At 45.6% G+C, this 21262-nt stretch overlaps 1 protein-coding gene across 4 annotated transcripts in view; it reads left to right on the forward strand.

Annotated features, from left to right (window-relative positions):
• The first annotated feature begins 5046 nt into the window (after nucleotides 1-5046).
• WDPCP (WD repeat containing planar cell polarity effector) overlaps nucleotides 5047-21262 on the forward strand; it is a 361777-nt gene continuing 345561 nt past the window's right edge. For 2 of the 4 annotated variants that reach the window (XM_056567997.1, XM_056567990.1), the window contains exon 1: nucleotides 5047-5314. The gene's annotated coding sequence lies outside the window, so the exon portion shown is untranslated. Of the gene's footprint in view, nucleotides 5315-11557; nucleotides 11586-21262 lie in introns of those variants that run through there. The other 2 variants (XM_056567998.1, XM_056567991.1) reach the window with 2 other exon arrangements.

Below are 21262 nucleotides of genomic sequence, written 5' to 3' on the forward strand. Positions count from 1 at the left end.
TGCTTGTCCTCAGTGTACAGAACCCTGCTTGTCCTCAGTGTACAGAACCCTGCTTGTCCTCAGTGTACAGAGCCCTGCTTGTCCTCAGTGTACAGAGCCCTGCTTGTCCTCAGTGTACAGAGCCCTGCTTGCCCTCAGTGTACAGAGCCATGCTTGTCCTCAGTGCACAGAGCCCTGCTTGTCTTCAGTGCACAGAGCCCTGCTTGTCCTCAGTGTACAGAGCCCTGCTTGTCCTCGGTGTACAGAGCCCTGCTTTTCCTCGGTGTACAGAGCCATGCTTGTCCTCGGTGTACAGAGCCCTGCTTTCCTCAGTATACAGAGCCCTGCTTGTCCTCGGTGTACAGAGCCCTGCTTTCCTCAGTATACAGAGCCCTGCTTGTCCTCAGTGTACAGAGCCCTGCTTGTCCTCAGTGCACAGAGTTTTTAAAAACTTGCATTATTATGTTCCATTATGTTAAAGCGTACCTCTAATGACTGTTCTGGCGCAAGGATATCTGTTTAAATTTCCTGGCAACTTCTTATCCCAAGACTAGCATGCTCTGGAGGCAGATTTGCTGGAAGCCCCTAGAATTTTATGGGACTTCTGGCAGGTGTGTCTCCAGAGCGTGCTACTTTCAGAGCGGATCTGAAGTTGCCGGGAACTAAAATGCAATAAAAATTATCTGATTTTTTTAAAATTATGTTTACGCCATTCACCATACAGGATAAGTACCATTATATTTTGATAGTTCTGACATTTAGGCACACGGCGATACCAAATATGTTTTTTTTTTTTTTTTATGCTTTTTGAGATAAAATGGGAAAAAGGGGCTGTTTCATTTTTTTATTGGGGGAGGGGCTTTTTCACATTTTTTAAAAACTTTTTTTCACTTTTTTAATTACACTTTTTATGTCCCCATAAGGGATTATTTATAGCAATTATTATATTGTATATACTGAACAGTGCTATTCATAGGCATAGCAATGATCAGTATTATCGGCGATCTTCTTCTTTGGTCTGCTCGATCTCAGACCAGAGGAGACGATGATGGCCAGAGCAGGTGTGGGGATCTCCGGCCGCCATGCTGGATGATCGGATCCCCACGGCAGCGACGTGAACGATCCGCTCATTCATTTAAATGACCGCAATGCTGCAGATGCCGTGATCTGTATTGATCACGGCGTCTGAGGGGTTAATGTCGGACATCAGCGCGATCACTGATAGCAGCCAGGACCTGCCGTGCATGATGTGAGCACCACTACAGTACTCGTGTCATGTATAGGAAGTAAATGTACATCCTGGTGCGTTAAGTACCAGGGCATCAGGACGTACATGTACATCCTGTGTTGTTAAGGGGTTAACGTAACATATTAAATGGTTTTATCAGTCAAGGTCTAAGGCCATGTTCACATGTCCGGAAATTCCACCGGAGATTCCAGAGCAGCAGAGGCCCAGTGTATTCAATGGGATTCTGCTGCGCTGTGCACCAGGCAGAATTACCATGCCAGATGCTTCTGGCACGGAAATTCCTATTTCCGTATCTGCAGAAAAAATCAACACGGTCATAAAAAATAAAAAAGTGCCAGAATTATTAATTTTGGTCTCCTTACCGCCATAAAAGATGGAATAAAAATGACCAATAAGTTGCATGTACAGCAAAAATGGTACCAATAAAAAGTACAGCTCGTCCCCCAAAAAATAAGCCCTCACACAATGCTGTCGCACGATAAATTAAAAAGGTATGATTGCCAGAACATGGCAACACAAAAAAGGGGGAGAAAAAGGATCATAATAAAAAATATATATATATATATATATATATAATGCATAAATTGGGTGTCTTACCGACCCACAGAATAAAGATAACATAATTTTTACTGCACAGTAAACGCCATAAAAAAGTAGTTAAAAATGTGTCAGAATGTTTCCAAATTTATACAATATTCTGGTGTTTTTCACAAAAAACGCTACATGTATCAACATTTATTTACTTATACGGTGTTCATTCTTGGACATCGTCAGTTGTCAGACGTAACTCCGTCCTCTGTCAGGTGAAACGGTGTCCCGCCTCCTCCCTGGGCCAATCCCCGTCTAGCGTCAGCCGCAACTCCCTCCTCACTCCTTTGTCATCCTAAAGTCTCTCATCCCATACTCCGGCATCCCTCAGACAAAAAACTTTCCTGCCGTGTAGCAGAGCTGAGTCAGTGTCGGCTCTCTGATATACGGGTTCTGCTGTACACGCTTGTTACGCCGAGCGCTCCGGGTCCCTGCTCCTCCCCGGAGCGCTCGCGGCGTTCTCCTCTCTGCAGCGCCCCGGTCAGACCCGCTGACCGGGAGCGCTGCACTGACTCTGCTGGCGGGGATGCGATCCGCATAGCGGGATGCGCCCGCTCGCGGGTCGCATCCCAATCTACTTACCTGTCCCGGTCCGCGGCTGTAGCGTCCTGGCGCGCGCGGCTCCGCTCTCTAGGGCGCGCGCGCGCGCGCGCCAGCTCTCTAAGATTTAAAGGGCCAGTGCACCACTAATTGGTGCCTGGCCCAATCAGTGTAATTAGCTCACCTGCTCCAGGCCTATATTACCTCCCTCCCCTTCCCTGCGTTGCCGGATCTTGTTGCCTTGTGCCTAGTGAAAGCGTTTCTGTGATTGCCTTACCAGTGTTACCAGACCTTCTGCCGTTGCCCTTGACTACGAACCTTGCCGCCTGCCTTGACCTTCTGCTACGTCTGACCTCGCCTCTGTCTAGTCCTTCTGTCCCACGCCACTCTCAGCAGTCAGTGAGGTTGAGCCGTTACAGGTGGACATGACGTGGTTGCTACCGCCGCAGCAAGGCCATCCCGCTTTGCGGCGGGCTCTGGTGAATACCAGTAGCAACTAAGAACCGGTCCACCGGTACTGTCCACGCCAATCCCTCTCTGACACAGAGGATCCACCTCCAGCCTGCCGAATCCTAACAACGCTATTCACTGTCGGCTCTCTGATATACGGGTTCTGCTGTACACGCTATTCAGTGTCAGCTCTCTGATATACGGGTTCTGCTGTACACGCTATTCAGTGTCGGCTCTCTGATATACGGGTTCTGCTGTACACGCTATTCAGTGTCGGCTCTCTGATATACGGGTTCTGCTGTACACGCTATTCAGTGTCGGCTCTGCTATACGGGTTCTGCTGTACACGCTATTCAGTGTCGGCTCTCTGATATACGGATTCTGCTGTACACGCTATTCAGTGTCGGCTCTCTGATATACGGGTTCTGCTGTACACGCTATTCAGTGTCGGCTCTGCTATACGGGTTCTGCTGTACACGCTATTCAGTGTCGGCTCTCTGATATACGGGTTCTGCTGTACACGCTATTCAGTGTCAGCTCTCTGATATACGGGTTCTGCTGTACACGCTATTCAGTGTCAGCTCCCTGATATACGGGTTCTGCTGTACACGCTATTCAGTGTCGGCTCTCTGATATACGGGTTCTGCTGTACACGCTATTCAGTGTCGGCTCTGCTATACGGGTTCTGCTGTACACGCTATTCACTGTCGGCTCTCTGATATACAGATTCTGCTGTACACGCTATTCAGTGTCGGCTCTCTGATATACGGGTTCTGCTGTACACGCTATTCAGTGTCGGCTCTGCTATACGGGTTCTGCTGTACACGCTATTCAGTGTCGGCTCTCTGATATACGGGTTCTGCTGTACACGCTATTCAGTGTCAGCTCTCTGATATACGGGTTCTGCTGTACACGCTATTCAGTGTCAGCTCCCTGATATACGGGTTCTGCTGTACACGCTATTCAGTGTCGGCTCTCTGATATACGGGTTCTGCTGTACACGCTATTCAGTGTCGGCTCTGCTATACGGGTTCTGCTGTACACGCTATTCACTGTCGGCTCTCTGATATACAGATTCTGCTGTACACGCTATTCAGTGTCGGCTCTCTGATATACGGGTTCTGCTGTACACGCTATTCAGTGTCGGCTCTGCTATACGGGTTCTGCTGTACACGCTATTCAGTGTCGGCTCTCTGATATACGGGTTCTGCTGTACACGCTTTTCAGTGTCGGCTCTGCTATACGGGTTCTGCTGTACACGCTTTTCAGTGTCGGCTCTGCTATACGGGTTCTGCTGTACACGCTATTCAGTGTCGGCTCTCTGATATACGGGTTCTGCTGTACACGCTTTTCAGTGTCGGCTCTGCTATACGGGTTCTGCTGTACACGCTATTCAGTGTCAGCTCTGCTATACAGACTCTGTAGTACACGTAGTGTCTGTAGTACACGTGCAGGTTACACAGTTCCGACTCTGCTATACATGCTGTGCAGCGTCAGCTCTGCTATGCGGCAGGAAGTTTCATCTAAGGGAGAATCGTCTGAGGCATGACGGCGTTTTGGACGACGGAGTTTCGGATGAAGGAGGATGTAGTTGTGACTGACGGCGATTGGTCCGAGGGAGGAGGCGTTACGTCTGACGACTGACTATGTCCTAAAATGGACACCGTACCTATCCTAAGGATAGGGGATAAGTTTCAGATCGCGGGGGTCTGACCGCTGGGGCCCCCTGCGATCTCCTGTATGAGAAGGGGGCGTGTTGACCACTGCAGGAAGTGGCGGCTGACACACCCCCTCAATACAACTCTATGGCAGAGCTGGAGCGTTGTCTTTGGCAATCTCTGGCTCTGCTATAGCGATGTATTGAGGGGACGTGTCAGCCGCCGCTTCGTGCGGTGGTTGACACCCGCTATCTGTTCAGCGAGCCGGGGCCCCGTGCAGGAGATCGCGCAGGGCCCCAGCGGTCAGACCCCCGCAATCGAAAAATGATCAGCACTGGACTACCCCTTTAAAGCAGTCATTCCCCCCCAACTCAACCTGTGGCTCTTCAGCTGTTGCAAAACTACAACTCCCAGCATGCCCATTAGCTGGAGGGCTACAGGATGGGGATCACCACTATGTTGGCCAACAGTCCCAACTTTGGCAACGCATGCCTGACCCCTGAAGGGGGCGTGGCTTATAGAAGCACTCCCCAAAGTGGCCGTTTGGGGGGCGTAAATGTCGTGATTTTCGTGAACGGCGAGTACTTTTTATTTATTTATTTATTGGTAAGAGTATGTTAACTATTTCCGTTCCGGACTGTCCATAGAGAACACTGTATAGAGCTCAGGCGGCGGATTCCATGAAAAGTTCCATCCTCGCTGAGGTGATCGCCGCGTTGCTAGGAGACGGCGCGAGGCCCCAACTGCCGCCTGAAGAGTAAAGAGGCGGGGCTACCGAGTACGTAACGTCCCCTGTATCCTGCACCGGAGCCGGTGACCGCCACAACCCCGGGAACTGGACGGGAGGGAGGTAGGAGCCGTGTGTGTGCTCTGCTCGGTGTATACACAGTGTAGTCCTGACCCCGGCAGTGATTCGGTGTACAGCAGGGATTGGATACAAAGTATCACCTCTCTACAATAGGATTCTGTGCTGTGATACAAGTTGCTGTCTGTACTGCGCCAACAGAGGTTGTTACCTGCTGTCCCAGCCTTGACGGTGGTTATTTGCAGTGATTTGTCTCCAACTCTGTTATGTATTTACCATACAGGAGCCTAAGAAAGTTGGATGACCCCTATAAGGCAGTGTTTCCCAATCATAGTTGCAAAACGCCAACTCCCAGCATGCCTTTGGCTGTCTAGGCATGCTGGGAGTTGTAGTTTGGCAACAGCTGGATGCAAACTGCTATAATGGATGGAATCAGTTGACTTGAGCCGGGAACTCTGGTAATAATAAATCAATGATAATAATAATTTAATTTATATTGGGCACGCAGATTCTGCAGTGCTGTACACTGTAATGCCAGTGACCCAGAAATCTACCTGACAGTTTTAGGTCATGTTCACATGGCGAAATATTTCATATCTGTCCGACAAAAATGGGCAGACATTCCACAAATAACGGGCACCGGCAAAATATGACCACTCGAAAATGCACCGTTTCAATAGACAGCAATGCATTTCCAAGAAGATTTGGCCAAAACAGTTGACATGTCATTCAGGATTTCCGCTTAGACATTCTGCAGTGTGCACGGTGCAGCAAAATCCTCCTCAGAGTGCGTTCACACTGAGTAATTCAAGAGGAATTTACTCAAGTTATTCCTCTTGAATTCTCCTCTCCAAATTAATGCACATCTCCTCTGCCCATTTAAAGGGGTATTCCAGGCAAAAACTTTGTTTTATATATCGACTGGCTCCAGAAAGTTAAACAAATTAGTAAATTACTTCTATTAAAAAATCTTAATCCTTTCAGTACTTATGAGCTTCTGAAGTTAAGGTTGTTCTCTTCTGTCTAAGTGCTTTCGTTTTCCGCGTCCTGCCCACCCCCAATAGGCGGGGCAGAACGGGGAACCGAAGGCGAAGATCCACGTACCCATCCGGAGGCAGCGGGCGACGGAGATCGTCGGGCGGCGATGTCGTGCGGAAGAAGAGGACGGCTCTCTGGATCCTACGGAAGCCGGTAAGTTGCCTAGCAACATCTGGAGGGCTACAGTCTGAGACCACTATACAGTGGTCTCTAACCTGTAGCCCTCCAGATGTTGCAAAACTACAACTCCCAGCATGCCCAGACAGCTGCTTGGGCATGCTGGAATATGTAGTTTTGCAACAGCTGGAGGGTCACAGTTTGGAGATCACGTTGTAGTGGTCTATAAACTGTAGCCCTCCAGATGTGGCAAAACTGCAAATCCCAGCATGCCCAAACAGCTGTCTCGGCATGCTGGGAGTTATAGTTGCGTACCTCCAGCTGTTGCATAACTACATCTCCCAGCATGCCCTTCGGCGATCAGTACATGCTGGGAGTTTTAGTTTTGCAACAGCTGGAGGCACACTGTTTGGAAAATACTGAGTTAGGTAACAGAACCTGACTGAATGTTTTCCAACCAGTGTGCCTCCAGCTGTTGTAAAACTACAACTCCCAGCATGCACGGTCTGTCAGTACATGCTGGGAGTTGTAGTTTTGAAACAGCTGGAGGTTTCCCCCCCCAATGTGAATGTACCGGGTACATTCACACAGGCAGGTTTACAGTAAGTTTCCTACTTCAAGTTTGGGCTGCGGCTCCTAGCAGGAAACTCACCGTAACACGCCTGTGTGAATTTACCTTAAAAACACTACACTACACTAACACATTATAAAGGGTAAAACACTACATGTACACCTCCTTACACTGTCGTTCCCCCCCCCTCCCCCAGTAAAAATGAAAAACGTATCGTACGGCAGTGTTTCCAAAACGGAGCCTCCAGCTGTTGCAAAACAACAACTCCCAGCATTTCTGGACAGCCACTGACTGTCCAGGCATGCTTGCAGTTTAGCAACAGCTGGAAGCACCCTGTTTGGGAATCACTGGCGTAGAATAGCCCTATGTCCACCACTATGCAATCCCTAATTTAGGCCTCAAATGCGCATGGCGCTCTCACTTCGGCGCCCTGTCGTATTTCAAGGAAACAGTTTAGGGCCACATATGGGGTATTTCCGTACTCGGAGGAAATTGCACTACAAATTTTGGGGGGCTTTTTCTCCTTTTACCCCTTATGAAAAGGAAAAGTTGGGGCTACACCAGCCTGTTAGTGTAAAAAAAAAAAAAAAATGTACACTAACATGCTGGTGTTGCCCTATACTTTTTATTTTCACAAGCAGTAAAAGGAAAAAAAGACCCCCAAAATTTGTAACGCAATTTCTCCTGAGTACGGAAATACCCCATATGTGGACGTAAAATGCTCTGCGGACGCACAACAAGGCTCTGGAGTGAGAGCGCACCATGTACATTTGAGGCCTAAATTGGTGATTTGCACAGGGGTGGCTGATTTTACAGCGGTTCTGACATAAACGCAAAAACATAAATACCCACATGTGACCCCATTTTGGAAACTACACCCCTCACGGAACGTAACAAGGGGTATTGTGAGCCTTAACACCCCACAGGTGTTTGACGAATTTTCATTAAAGTTGGATGGGAAAATGAAAAAAAAAAATTTTTCATTAAAATGCTGGTGTTACCCTAAAGTTTTCACTTTCACAAGGGAAAATAGGAAGAAAGTCCCCCAAAATGTGTAACCCCATTTCTTCTGAGTAACAACATACCCCATATGTGGATGTAAAGTTCTCTGTGGGTGCACTACAATGCTCAGAATAGAAGGAGCGCCATTGGGCTTTTGAAGAGAAAATTTGTCCGGAATTGAAGGCCGCGTGTGTTTACAAAGCCCCCATAGTGCCAGAACAATGGACCCCCCCCCACATGTGACCCCATTTTGGAAACTACACCCCTCATGTATTGTATTAAGGGGTGCAGTGAGCATTTACACCCCACAGGTGTCTGACAGATTTTTCATAAATTTTTCATTTGCACAGCCTACTGTTCCAAAGATCTGTCAAACGCCAGTGGGGTGTAAATACTCACTGCACCCCTTATTAAATTCTGTATTAAATGGCACATGGCCCCTGACTACCATTCCAAACGAATTCTCGTTCCAAAAGATCAATGGTGCTCCTTCTCTTCTGAGCATTGTAGTTCACCCGCAGAGCATTATACGTGCTAACATGGGGTATTTCCATAGTCAAAAGAGATGGGGTAACAAATTTTGGGGGAAATGTTTTTTTTTTTCATTTACACATCCGATTTTAACGAAAAGTCGTAAAACACCTGTGGGGTGTTAAAGGGGTTCTCCGGTGCTTACACATCTTTTCCCCTATCCAAAGGAGGGTGTGTGACAGCTATCACGCCCCCTCCCATAGGCTTGCATTGAGGGGCGGAGCGTGACGTCACACGGTGGCGGAGGCGTGACGTCACACGCCGCCGGCCCGGTGGTCGCCTGTAATCAGTCCTGGAGCGAACACGCTCCGGGGACTGATTACAAACGGGGTGCCGCGTGCAAGATCACGGGGGTCCCCAGCGGCGGGACTCCTGCGATCAGGCATCATATCCCCTATCCTTTGGATAGGGGAAAAGATGTGTAAGCACCGGAGAACCCTTTCAAGGCTAACTGGACCACTTGTTACGTGCCTTGAGGGGTGTTGTTTCCAAAATGGTATTCCATGTGGGGTTTTCTGCAGTTCTGGCACCATAGGGGCTTTCTAAATATGACATGCCCCCCAAAAACCATTTCAGCAAAATTCACTCTCCAAAATCCCATTGTCGCTCCTTCCCTTCTGAGCCCTCTACTGCAACCGCCGAACGCTTGACATATACGTATGAGGTATTTCCCTACTCTAAAGAAATTGGGTAAGAAAAGAACATACGAGTTTAAAAAATGAAGATTGTGAATTTTCTCCTTCACTTTGCTGCTATTCCTGTGAAACACCTAAAGAGTTAACACACTTACTGAATGTCATTTTGGATACTTTGAGGGGTGTAGTTTTTATAATTGGGTCATTTGTGGTATTTCTAATATGAAGTCCCTTCACATTCACTTCAAAACTTAACTGGTCCATGAAAAATTCCGATTTTGAAAATTTTGTGAAAAATTCGAAAATTGCTGCTGAACTTTGAAGCCCTCTGATGTCTTCCAAAAGAAAAAACATGTCAACTTTATGATGCAGATATAAAGTAGACATATTGTATATGTGAATCAATATATTATTTATTTGGAATGTCTATTTTCCTTACAAGCAGAGAGCTTCAAAGTTAGAAAAATGCTACATTTTTTAATTATTCATCTAATTTTAGAATTTTTCAGCAAGAAATGATGCAAGTATCGACGAAAATGTACCACTACCATAAAGTAGAATATGTCGCGAAAAACAATCTTGGAATCAAATTTATAAGTAAAAGCATCCCAGAGTTATTAATGCTTAAAGTGACAGTGGTCAGATGTGCAAAAATGCTCCCGTCCTTAGGGTCATAATGGGCTCCTTCCCCAAGGGGTGAATGTTATTTCTGCTGTCCTGTTCACACTGTGGAAATTCCGCTAGCAGAATTCCAACGCTGAATTCCTTTCCACTTGAAGAAAGAACATGCTCATTCTTCAAGCGGGATCCGCGAGCAGAATCCAATATAAGTCAATGGTAAAAAAAAATTCTGCCTGACTTCGTTTTCGAGCGGAATTCAGAAAAGTAGATTAAATAGCCTCTTCCTTCATTCCTCTTCATTTTCACATGGAAATTCCACTTGAATTCTGCTTGAATTCCGCTTGATGGAGAAGGCAACAATTTCCTGACCAAAATTATTCCTTGCGAATTCCTCTTGAATTACTCGGTGTCAATGTACCCTTAAAGGAAAACTGTCAGCTTGCTCCCCCCCGCACTAACCAGCGGTACTGGCTGGTAGTGCTGGGGACGCTGATCACTTTGATGCTTACCGTCCCCGGATCTGCTCTGCTGTTCGGCCGAAATCTTCGATTTTCTTTATATGCTAATTAGGTGCTAACTGACACAAGCGGGGTTACTGGCACTCTTCCACAGCACCGCCAAGCTCATCAATATTCCTCCCCTCCCTCCGCCTCTCCCTCTTCTCCCCGCTCTGTAATGGAGAGGTGGAGGGAGGGGAGGAATATTGATGAGCCAATACCGCTGGTTAGTGCAGGGGGAGCAAGCTGACAATTTTCCTTTAAAGCAATTTTCCTACCAGATTCCGACAGTTTTGACACTTTGGGTATACTACTGGTACTGGTGATGTAACGTTTACTGCAAGATGGTAGTTAACTGCAAGCACATGCGCAATATACCACCAACATTGCTGCCTCTCCCCCGCTGCTCCCTGATTGGCTGGGCCGTGCACACCTCCCACACACCCTCTCGGCCTAGGTCAGGGAGCAGCGTAGCCTTAGGGGGAGCATAGATAGAATAGTTAGCATAGTGGAGCTGGAGGGAGACAAGTGTATTTAGTATAGTTTTACACAAGTGTAGCGTAGTTAGCCTAGCTTAGTTTTACAGTGAAGGGACTACAACTCTCAGCGTGCCCAGATAGCCAAAAGCTGTCCAGGCAGGATGGGAGTTGTAGTTTTGCAACAGGAGACAAGTGTAGTTAGCATAGTGTAAGGTTAGGGTTGTTTTACACAAGTGTAGCATAGCTAGCTTAGTTTTACAGGCAGATTGAGCATTGTTTTGTGAAGCGTAGGGTGTAGCATAGTTAGGGTAACTGAGTTTTACAGTGAAGGGACTACAACTCCCAAAATGCCCAGACAGCCAAAGTCTGTCCAGGCAAGATGGAAGTTATAGTTTTGCAACAGTAGCAGAGGCAATTGCGCTCCGCTATATTAATGTAGCAGAAGCGAGTATGCCCTGCTATGTTAATGTGGCAGAGGAGAGGGTGCCCTGAGCGGCGCTAGTTAATTCATTAGGGGTAAACAGCCTGTATAGATGGCTGTATACAGTGGTCAAGTCCTGGTAAAATAAAGTGTGGGCACTCACCCAAGGGCTAGCCCTGTAGGACTCCTGTAATGGGAACAGTAGGGGAGATTTATCAAAACCTGTGCAGAGGCAAAGTTGCCCAGTTGCCCATAGCAACCAATAAGCTCGCTTTCATTTTGCATAAGCCTTGTTAAGAAAGTAAGAAGAAAGTTCCTGCAGGACTTGAGCCCTGGCTGTATACTTTGATCAGAAGACCAATTACCCACCATCACGGGAAGATGACAGAGCTGGAACAGGGGTGGTAAGTTAGGGGGAGAAGATCCAAAAGTGTACAAACCCATTTTTAGTGTCTTTCTTCTCATCTCGTATCAGATATTTGCAGAGGACTACGTTGGATACTCTGGACTACGTTGATGACCTTTGTTTGTTTGTTTTAATAAAATGGTTAATGAGGGCTGTGGGGGAGTGTTTTTTCTAATAAAAATGTTTTAACTTGTGTTTTTTTTATTTTTATTATTACTTTACAGGTTAGTAGTGGAAGCCATTTTATAGAGTCCATTAGTAATCTGGCTTAGAGTCAGCACCAAAAACTGCTAGCGCTAACCCACAATTATTACCCCGGTACCCACCGCTACAAGGGTACTGGGAAGAGCTCATACCAACAGACCCGGAGAGTCAAATATGGTGTTCTTGGGCCTAGGCAGTAACAGGCTGGTGTTATTTAGGCTGGGAACAGTGGTCCTCACCCACCCTGGTTATGTCAGGCTGTTGCTGCTTGGTTGGTATCTGACTCAGAATTAAATAACGGGGGACCTGACACTTTTTTTTCCCATGAATTAAAAATAAATAAATGTGGGGTTCCCCCTATTTTCATTCTCAGCCAACTAAACAGCAACAGCCTGAAGTTACCAGGGTGGTGAGGACCCAGCCTAAATAATGCCAGCCTGTTACCGCCTGGGCACAGGAGAACCATTTATGACGCTCCATGGCTGTTCGTGTCATCGTTTCATGGTACCCCTGTGGCGGTAGGTTCCGGGGTATTAATCTGAGGTTAGTGCTAGCTGTTTTTCGTGCAAACGCTAATAGACTTTGTCTATAACACTGCTTTCACTACTAATCCTGTAAAATAATGAAAAAAAAAAACACAAATTGAAATAATTTTTATAGAAAAAACACTCATTAACCATTTTATTAAAACAAAAAAATGTGCAGGTTTTCAAGGTAGTCCACCAAATCCGACATGTGGGTAAGTGGTCTTCTGATTACAGTATACAGCCATATAAAAAAATAAAATGATATATATATATATATATATCTCGCTGTGTAGCCCTGATTAAAAAAAACTAGCGCTGCTTATGGCAAACGTGCCTCTGCTACATAAACGTAGCAGAGCGCAATTGCCTTTGCTACATTATTGGAACAGAGCGCAATTGTTTCTGTTATATTAACGTAGCAGAGCACAATCGCCCCCTTCACATTAACATAGTAGTGCGTATTCACCTCTGCAACATTAACATATTAGAACATACTCGTCTCTGCTGCATTAAAATAAAGCGCAAAGGCCTCTGCTCTATTAATGGAACTATTGCTTCTGCCGCATTAACATAGCAGGGCATATTCACCTCTGCTTCATGAACATGGCAGGGCATACTTGCCTTTGCTACATTAAGGCAGCAGAGTGCAGTCATCTTTGCTAAATTAACGAAAAAGGGTGTACCCCCTCTGCTGCATTAACGTAGCAGAGCACAATTGCCTCTGCTTCATTAACATAGCAGGGTGTCACGAGAGGCGTGGCCAACCTCCGCAGCACGAAAACAGCGTTCTGTACATTTACTTCCGAATGCTGGCGAGTGGAGTACCCCTTTAACCACTTAGGGACCCAGGGTGTACAGGTACACCTTCACTCCCCGGTACTTAAGGACCCAGGATGTACCTGTACGCCCGTGGGAATTTTGGACCCCGCCAGCGGGGGACCAGACCAGGATGACTGCTGATATCTATCAGCAGGCATCCTGTGCAAATGCCCAGGGGGGTCCTGAGACCCCCCCCCCCCCCCCATGTCGGCGATCGCCAAAAATCGCCGGTGAATTCACACCAGCGATTTGCGGTGATTCCGGTCATACGGGTCACGTGTGACCTGGTGACCCGGAGATAGATGGTGATCGGCGGTGTAGTATACACCGCCAATCACCTCCTGTAGCTAGGGGGAGGTGATGATCCCCCCCCCCCCCCCCCCCCAGGAGCACTGCTATTGGTCAGACAATCAATTGCAGCAGGCAGAGGAGGGGTTAATGTCCCCATCTTGCAGCTCTGCTCGCCCACCGAGTTCAGCAAGAGGGCAGAGCTGTAAGAAGGAGCCAGGGACCTCTGTGAAGATCTGAGCCCCTCAGTGCCGTTAGTGCAGGGTGATTTTTTTTCTGCCGGACTGGTAGGAGTTAAAAGTAAAAAAATAAATCCCCCCCCCCCCCCAATAGGTCCTTCAGGGTCCGCCACAGTCTTTTCAGCGTTACCCGGGCCCTATTAGGGGTTCAGGGCGCTGCATTTGCGCCCCCCCCATTTTTTTTTTTTTTGCAGCAGCATTTTTCCCCCCATATTACGGTGTGTGAGTTATAATCACACACCATTTATATAGTTAACACCAAACACACACACTACATACTTACTACATACTGGAGTTATAGGTGCCAGGATCGTCCCAGGCCAGCACTTTTCAGGTGAAGTCCCCCGCACTGGAAAGAAGGGACGATCCCAGAAAAAATGCGTAGTGTAACAGGAGGGGGATTCGGAAGGACACCACAACTCAATTTGACACTTGCCCCGATCATCTGGGCCTCTGCATTAAAAACTGTACCAAGTCCAGAGTACATTCCAAGTTTTAACCCCATAAAACCACTAAATTGGCCAAAAAAAAATTTAATAAAAAAAAATAAAAAATAAAAAAAAACCTGATAAGACCTCTGGGGGTATTTTTTCCAAAAATGGGTCACTGAGTCACTATCATCGGGTACTTTTTTATGTTGCCTCAAATGCGCAGCGCTCTCTCTCCACCTGAGCGGGGTGCGCATTTGAGGCAACAGGTTAGGGACGGCCACACACATCAGATTCCCAGAATGATCATTCAGAGCATAGGATTTTGGGTGGACATATTTTTTAGTTTTGGCTATGCTCTGGGTCATCATTCTGGGTACAAAACCTGTTTTATGATTTTTCTTCCTACTGTGTCTCATTTTAGTAATTTACCCCATGTAATTCTCCTTGAGGGGGGGGGGGGGTCCTGCTGTTCTGGCTCCATAGGCAGCTATGTAGAAGTGTAGAACTCAAGGCCCCTGACTGCGCTCCTGCTCCTCCGAGACCGGTGTGCACCCGCAGAGCAGTTTACGTTCTAATGTGATGTATGTCCTTACTCCAAAGAAATGTATTTACAAATTTACAGTGACATTTTCTCCTTTTACCACTTGTGAAAATGAAAAAATTGGGGTAACCCCAGCATTTTAGTGTAAAAAAAAATAAAATTTTTCCTTTTCACATTCCAGTTGAATGAACATTTATCAAACACCTGTGAGGTGTTAAGGCTCACTGTACCCCTTGTTACTACGGGGTGTAGTTTCCAAAATAGTGGCCATGTATGTTTTTATTTTTTTTTGCTGTTCTGGCACCATAGGGGCTTCCTAAATGCGACCCCCCCCCCCCCATTTCAGCAAAATTAGCAAATGTGACACCTTCTTTTCTGAGCATTGTAGTGCGCCTGCAGTGAACTTGACGTCCACACATGGGGTATTTCCATACTCAGAAGAGATGGGTTTACAAATTTTGGGGGGGCATTTTCTCCTATTACTCCTTGTAAAAATATTACATTTTGGGGAAAACCAGCATTTTAGTGAAAAAATTAAATAATAATAATTTACACATCCAACTTTAATGAAAAGTCGTCAAACATACTATGGGAGAATTAATAACCTTAGTACACCAGTTGTATCTCAGTGAAAGAGCTATCGCATATAACACAGGTAACCTAGAGTCATGTATTAAACGTTGGCACTCCTGGCCGCCACCAGGTTATAGGCCTATAAGCACATGATTATTCCATACTCATTCTGAAACACACCCGATCAGAACCGTTTTGAACACATGGACCGATTGCCAGTGTCTACTGGTTATGCGATATGCCTCTCCTGTCTCCCTCCCCCTTCCCCTCCCCATCTCCCTCTGTTAGGGTGGGTTCACACTACGTTTTCTCCCATACGGGAGCGCATACGGCAGGGGGGAGCTAAAACCTTGCGCTCCCGTATGCCTTCGTATGCGCTCCCGTATGTAATTAATTTCAATGAGCCGGCCGGAATGAAACGTTCGGTCGGCTCATTTTTGCGCCGTATGCGCTTTTACGACCGGACCTCAAACCGTGGTTGACCACAGTTTTAGGTCCGGGGGAAAAGCGCATACGGCGCAAAAATGAGCCGACCGGACCGAACGTTTCACTCCGGCCGGCTCATTGAAATGAATGACACACGGGAGCGCATTTAGCTCCCCCCTGCCGTATGCGCTCCTGTATGGGAGAAAACGTAGTGTGAACCCAGCCTTATATATTTGTTAATCTGTTGTTGGTATAGTGCATATATTGGGCATTTGCGTTACTGTGAAGGGAGTGCCCAATTACCACTAGATGATAACCTACTGTATTCATCGTTATTCCATATGGGTAAACTTATACACGCTATTATCTATATGTTACAGCTTTCCTTACCTTATATCCGAAACCTGCACTGCTGTACTTCTCAGTTTGTTGTTTGTTTGATGAAAAATTTCAATAAAAAACATTGAACCAGAAAAGTCGTCAAACACCTGTGGGGTGTTAAGGGGTCTAGTTTCCAAAATAGTATGCCATGTGGTTATTGTTCTGGCACCATAGGGGCTTCCTAAATGCGACATGCCCCCCATAAACCATTTCAGCAAAATTTGCTTTCCAAAAGCCAAATGTGACTCCTCTTTTGAACATTGTAGTTCGCCAGCAGAGCACTTGACGTCCACACATGGGGTATTTCCATACTCAGAAGAGATGGGGTTACAAATTTTCAGGGACATTTCCTCCTATTAGCCCTTGTAGAAATGTAAAATTTGGGGGAAAACCAGCATTTTAGTAAAAAAAAAAATTTATTATAATTTACACATCCAAGTTTAATGAAAAGTCGTCAAACACCTGTGGGGTGTTAAGGCTCACTGGACCCCTTGGTATGTTCCTTGAGGGGTGTAGTTTCCAAAATAGTGTGCCATGTTGTTGTTGTTTTTTTCTTTTGCTGTTTTGGCACCATAGGGGCTTCCTAAATGTGACATGTCCCCCAAAAACCATTTCAGAAAAACTCACTCTCCAAAATCCCACTGTCGCTCCTTCCCTTCTGAGCCTTGTAGTGCACCCACAGAGCACTTGGCATACACATATGAGGTATTTACTTACTCGAGAGAAATTGGGTTACAAATTTTAGGAAGATTTCTCTCCTTTTACCCCTTGTAAAAATTCAAAAACTGGGTCTACAAGAACATGCGAGTGTAAAAAAATTTACATTTTTAATTTTCTCCTTCAATTTGCTGCTATTCCTGTGAAACACCTAAAGGGTTAACAAACTTTTTGAATGTTATTTTAAATACTTTGAGGGGTGCAGTTTTTATAATGGGGTCATTTATGGGTTATTTCTAATAAGAAGGCCCTTCAAATCCACTTCAAAACTGAACTGTCCCTGAAAATTTTCGATTTTGAAAATTTTGTGAAAAATTTGAAAATTGCTGCTGAACTTTGAAGCCAATGAATAACAGGGGGGAGAAAATTATATAAGTGCTAATAAAACATAGCTTTTAATAAATCGTCTAAAACACACTGATTCAACAAAGTGATGTATGAATAGGTGACAAGGCAGATGTCAGCCCTGTGACCTAAGGATAGACACTAACAAGGCTGTTAAAATTGCATGTAACGGGATTGTCCCACAAATGCAGTAGCCCAATATATTGTATGCTGCTAATAGATAATATAGATATAGCTGCTAGCTATGCCCAACGCGTTTCAGCACATGGTTACATGTGACCTCATCAGGGGCTAACTGGCGTAGAACAATACAGTTATTGCATATGAAAATTAATATCGGGGTAACTAGATACAATAGCGACCCCTACAAAGAGCGTGCTGGATGTAATGCACAAATACTCTGTACAGCATATGAATGACAGGACCCGGACGCAACCTGCAAGGAAGCACATAAGAACAATGGTCCTCAGTAAGCATATCATTACCATGAAAAGTAGGGTACCTGTAAAGCAAAAGAGAGAGTTACTCACGGTTATGGCGTCTATCTGGGATAAATCCTGACGATGTGTGTGTAACCCGCAGTGGCGGGGAGCCTAGCATCCAAGCCGGCTACTCACACACATGTCAGGGAAGAGCGGCGTCTGACGACTTATCCGCTTCCGGTCTGGGTGGGCGTGGCCCGGCCAACGAAGCCGTCTCCATGCCAGCGCCAAAACAATGGAGAGCGCGTCATCCGTCCTGCTGATCTCGCGGGGCGGTAGCACAGGCGTAGTTAACCCTAGCCGACCCGAAGGTAAGTCAGTTACACTGTCCAATAATAGGACAGGTGGAAAAATTAGCTTCTAATGGCAGCCCAAAAATACACTCTGGATATGTGGATTAGGGTAGGCGAGGACCTAGCCAGACATATATATGTACTGGGTCCGGTATTAGACATTAAATAATGTATAACAGGGTAACAGTACATGGATTGGCAAATCTAGATAGTACAGAAAGAGTTGAATTATTAAATTTTGAATTTTAATAATAATAATTACACAACTGTACACAAGAGAGGGAGTTCCTGAGACAGGCTGGGGATCTGAGATCCAGATTCAGAGACAGGGGTTACCCGGACCGGGTCCTTATTCCAGCTTTTAAACACGCAAAAGCTACCCCTAGACAACAATTATTGGTACCCAAAAAGCACCCGGAGACGACACCTTTATGTAGGGTGATTGGTACCTTTGACAACATGTCAGGCCCCATACGTGAGATATTACAACGACATTGGGGCATATTACAGATGGATAAAGATCTTAGGACATTTGTCGGAGACTACCCACAAATTACATACAGAAAAGGGAAAAGTATAGGGGACATGGTCACGCATAGTCATCTCGCCCCTCTTCCCCCTCCTAGTACCTGGCTAGACAGAAGTAACATCACAGGATCTCACAAATGTGGTCATTGCCGGGCATGTCCCTTTATGAAAAAAACAGAAAGTGTTACCATCACTGTTTCCAACAAACTATTTAAGATCAAAGAGTTTATCAATTGCAGCACCAGGGCAGTGGTCTATGTCACTGTGTGCTCGTGCACCCTGATGTACGTAGGTAAGACCATCAGAGAATTACGTCGAAGGGTGCTTGAGCACATAGGTGACATTAGAAACAAGAGAGACACTGCCCTGGCTAGGCATGTGAATGAGATACATGGTGGGGACACTAAGGGCATTACATTTTTTGGAATTGAAAAGATGAATCCATCTTCTCGAGGTGGGGACCTAGACAAGCTTCTTTTACAGCGAGAAGCACGTTGGATCTTTAATCTAGAAACTGTCACGCCTAAAGGACTGAATGAGCTACTCTGCTATGGTAGTTTTCTCTAGGAGTGTCCGGAAGGGTATTCTAATTAGGGGTGTTTTAGGCAGTTAGGGGTGGCTGTAGTCAGCCAATTAGCTAGTACACCCCCTAGTTAGGGACTACTAGGGTACACTAGGCTTAGGTTCCAGAGCGGGACCGCCCTTCTTAGGGCGGCCACCCCGCCTAGGCATAGGGCTCAGTATAGGGACGCCTAGGTATTTCATAGGTTCACTAGGCCCCTGCTAATCCCGCTCCACCTCTTATCTAGGGCTCCCCCTAGCCACAATACCCTTCGGACACTTTTGATACGGATACCCGTTTTTGAGGGTATCGGGTTTCATTACCCCTTTTTCATCCACCAGAGTTGCTATTGGTTATTATTATTATTTTTATCCGGTATTTTTCTCTGTTTTATTCTGGGTCTCTGATCTCTAGCCCCTTTTACTTTTAATAATAATAATTATTATTATTAAAATTCAAAATTTAATAATTCAACTCTTTCTGTACTATCTAGATTTGCCAATCCATGTACTGTTACCCTGTTATACATTATTTAATGTCTAATACCGGACCCAGTACATATATATGTCTGGCTAGGTCCTCGCCTACCCTAATCCACATATCCAGAGTGTATTTTTGGGCTGCCATTAGAAGCTAATTTTTCCACCTGTCCTATTATTGGACAGTGTAACTGACTTACCTTCGGGTCGGCTAGGGTTAACTACGCCTGTGCTACCGCCCCGCGAGATCAGCAGGACGGATGACGCGCTCTCCATTGTTTTGGCGCTGGCATGGAGACGGCTTCGTTGGCCGGGCCACGCCCACCCAGACCGGAAGCGGATAAGTCGTCAGACGCCGCTCTTCCCTGACATGTGTGTGAGTAGCCGGCTTGGATGCTAGGCTCCCCGCCACTGCGGGTTACACACACATCGTCAGGATTTATCCCAGATAGACGCCATAACCGTGAGTAACTCTCTCTTTTGCTTTACAGGTACCCTACTTTTCATGGTAATGATATGCTTACTGAGGACCATTGTTCTTATGTGCTTCCTTGCAGGTTGCGTCCGGGTCCTGTCATTCATATGCTGTACAGAGTATTTGTGCATTACATCCAGCACGCTCTTTGTAGGGGTCGCTATTGTATCTAGTTACCCCGATATTAATTTTCATATGCAATAACTGTATTGTTCTACGCCAGTTAGCCCCTGATGAGGTCACATGTAACCATGTGCTGAAACGCGTTGGGCATAGCTAGCAGCTATATCTATATTATCTATTAGCAGCATACAATATATTGGGCTACTGCATTTGTGGGACAATCCCTTTACATGCAATTTTAACAGCCTTGTTAGTGTCTATCCTTAGGTCACAGGGCTGACATCTGCCTTGTCACCTATTCATACATCACTTTGTTGAATCAGTGTGTTTTAGACGATTTATTAAAAGCTATGTTTTATTAGCACTTATATAATTTTCTCCCCCCTGTTATTCATTTGTTTATTTTTGGGAGTTGTCTATACTAGGCAGTGGACACCACTACCTGTCCACAAGATTATTATGAACTTTGAAGCCAAAAGTAAAAACATATCAACTTTATGATGCAAACATAAAGAAGACATATTGTATATGTGAATCAATATATCATTTATTTGGAATGTCTATTTTCCTTATAAGCAGAGTGCTTCAAAGTAAAAAAATGCAAAATTTTCAATTTGTTCATAAAATTTTGGAATTTTTCACCAAGAAATTATGCAAGTATCGACAAAATTTTACCCCTAACATAAAGTAGAATATGTCACGAATAGGCAATCTCGGAATCAGAATGAAAAATACAACTCTCTTTCTGCCTGCCTTTGGCTGTCTGGGCATCCTGGGAGTTGTAGTTGCTTCACTGTAAAACTGCACTAATTATACTTAACCCTACTTTACGCTCCCTAAATTGTGCTCCATCAGTCTGTAAAACGAATCCAGCTATGCTAACCCTATGCTATGCTAACTACACTTGTCTCCTATAGCACTTGTCCAGCACTACAGCATGCAATCCAAATGCCTTTACTTTATTGAGCATATACATACAGGATACAGACAGCGCTTAGTCATAGAATAGTTACACAAATTTCCTTAAAATACTCTGAAAGCCACATCCTTCTTCCTATGACGTGAAGTTCCAAACTAATTATGACCCTTTGAGCAGGTGATTCTCTCCAACTGTTCACTCCTGCACAGACGAACAAGCTGCCATATAAACATGTTCCTTCCTTCAGGACAGTATATATACTCTTCACTGGCAGGTTGTATCAATCAGCAGACTAACAGTTGGTTTACAGTAGTGACACAAAT

The sequence above is a fragment of the Hyla sarda genome, chromosome 3, assembly GCF_029499605.1.
Source record: "Hyla sarda isolate aHylSar1 chromosome 3, aHylSar1.hap1, whole genome shotgun sequence".
Classification (NCBI taxonomy): Eukaryota; Metazoa; Chordata; class Amphibia; order Anura; family Hylidae; genus Hyla; species Hyla sarda.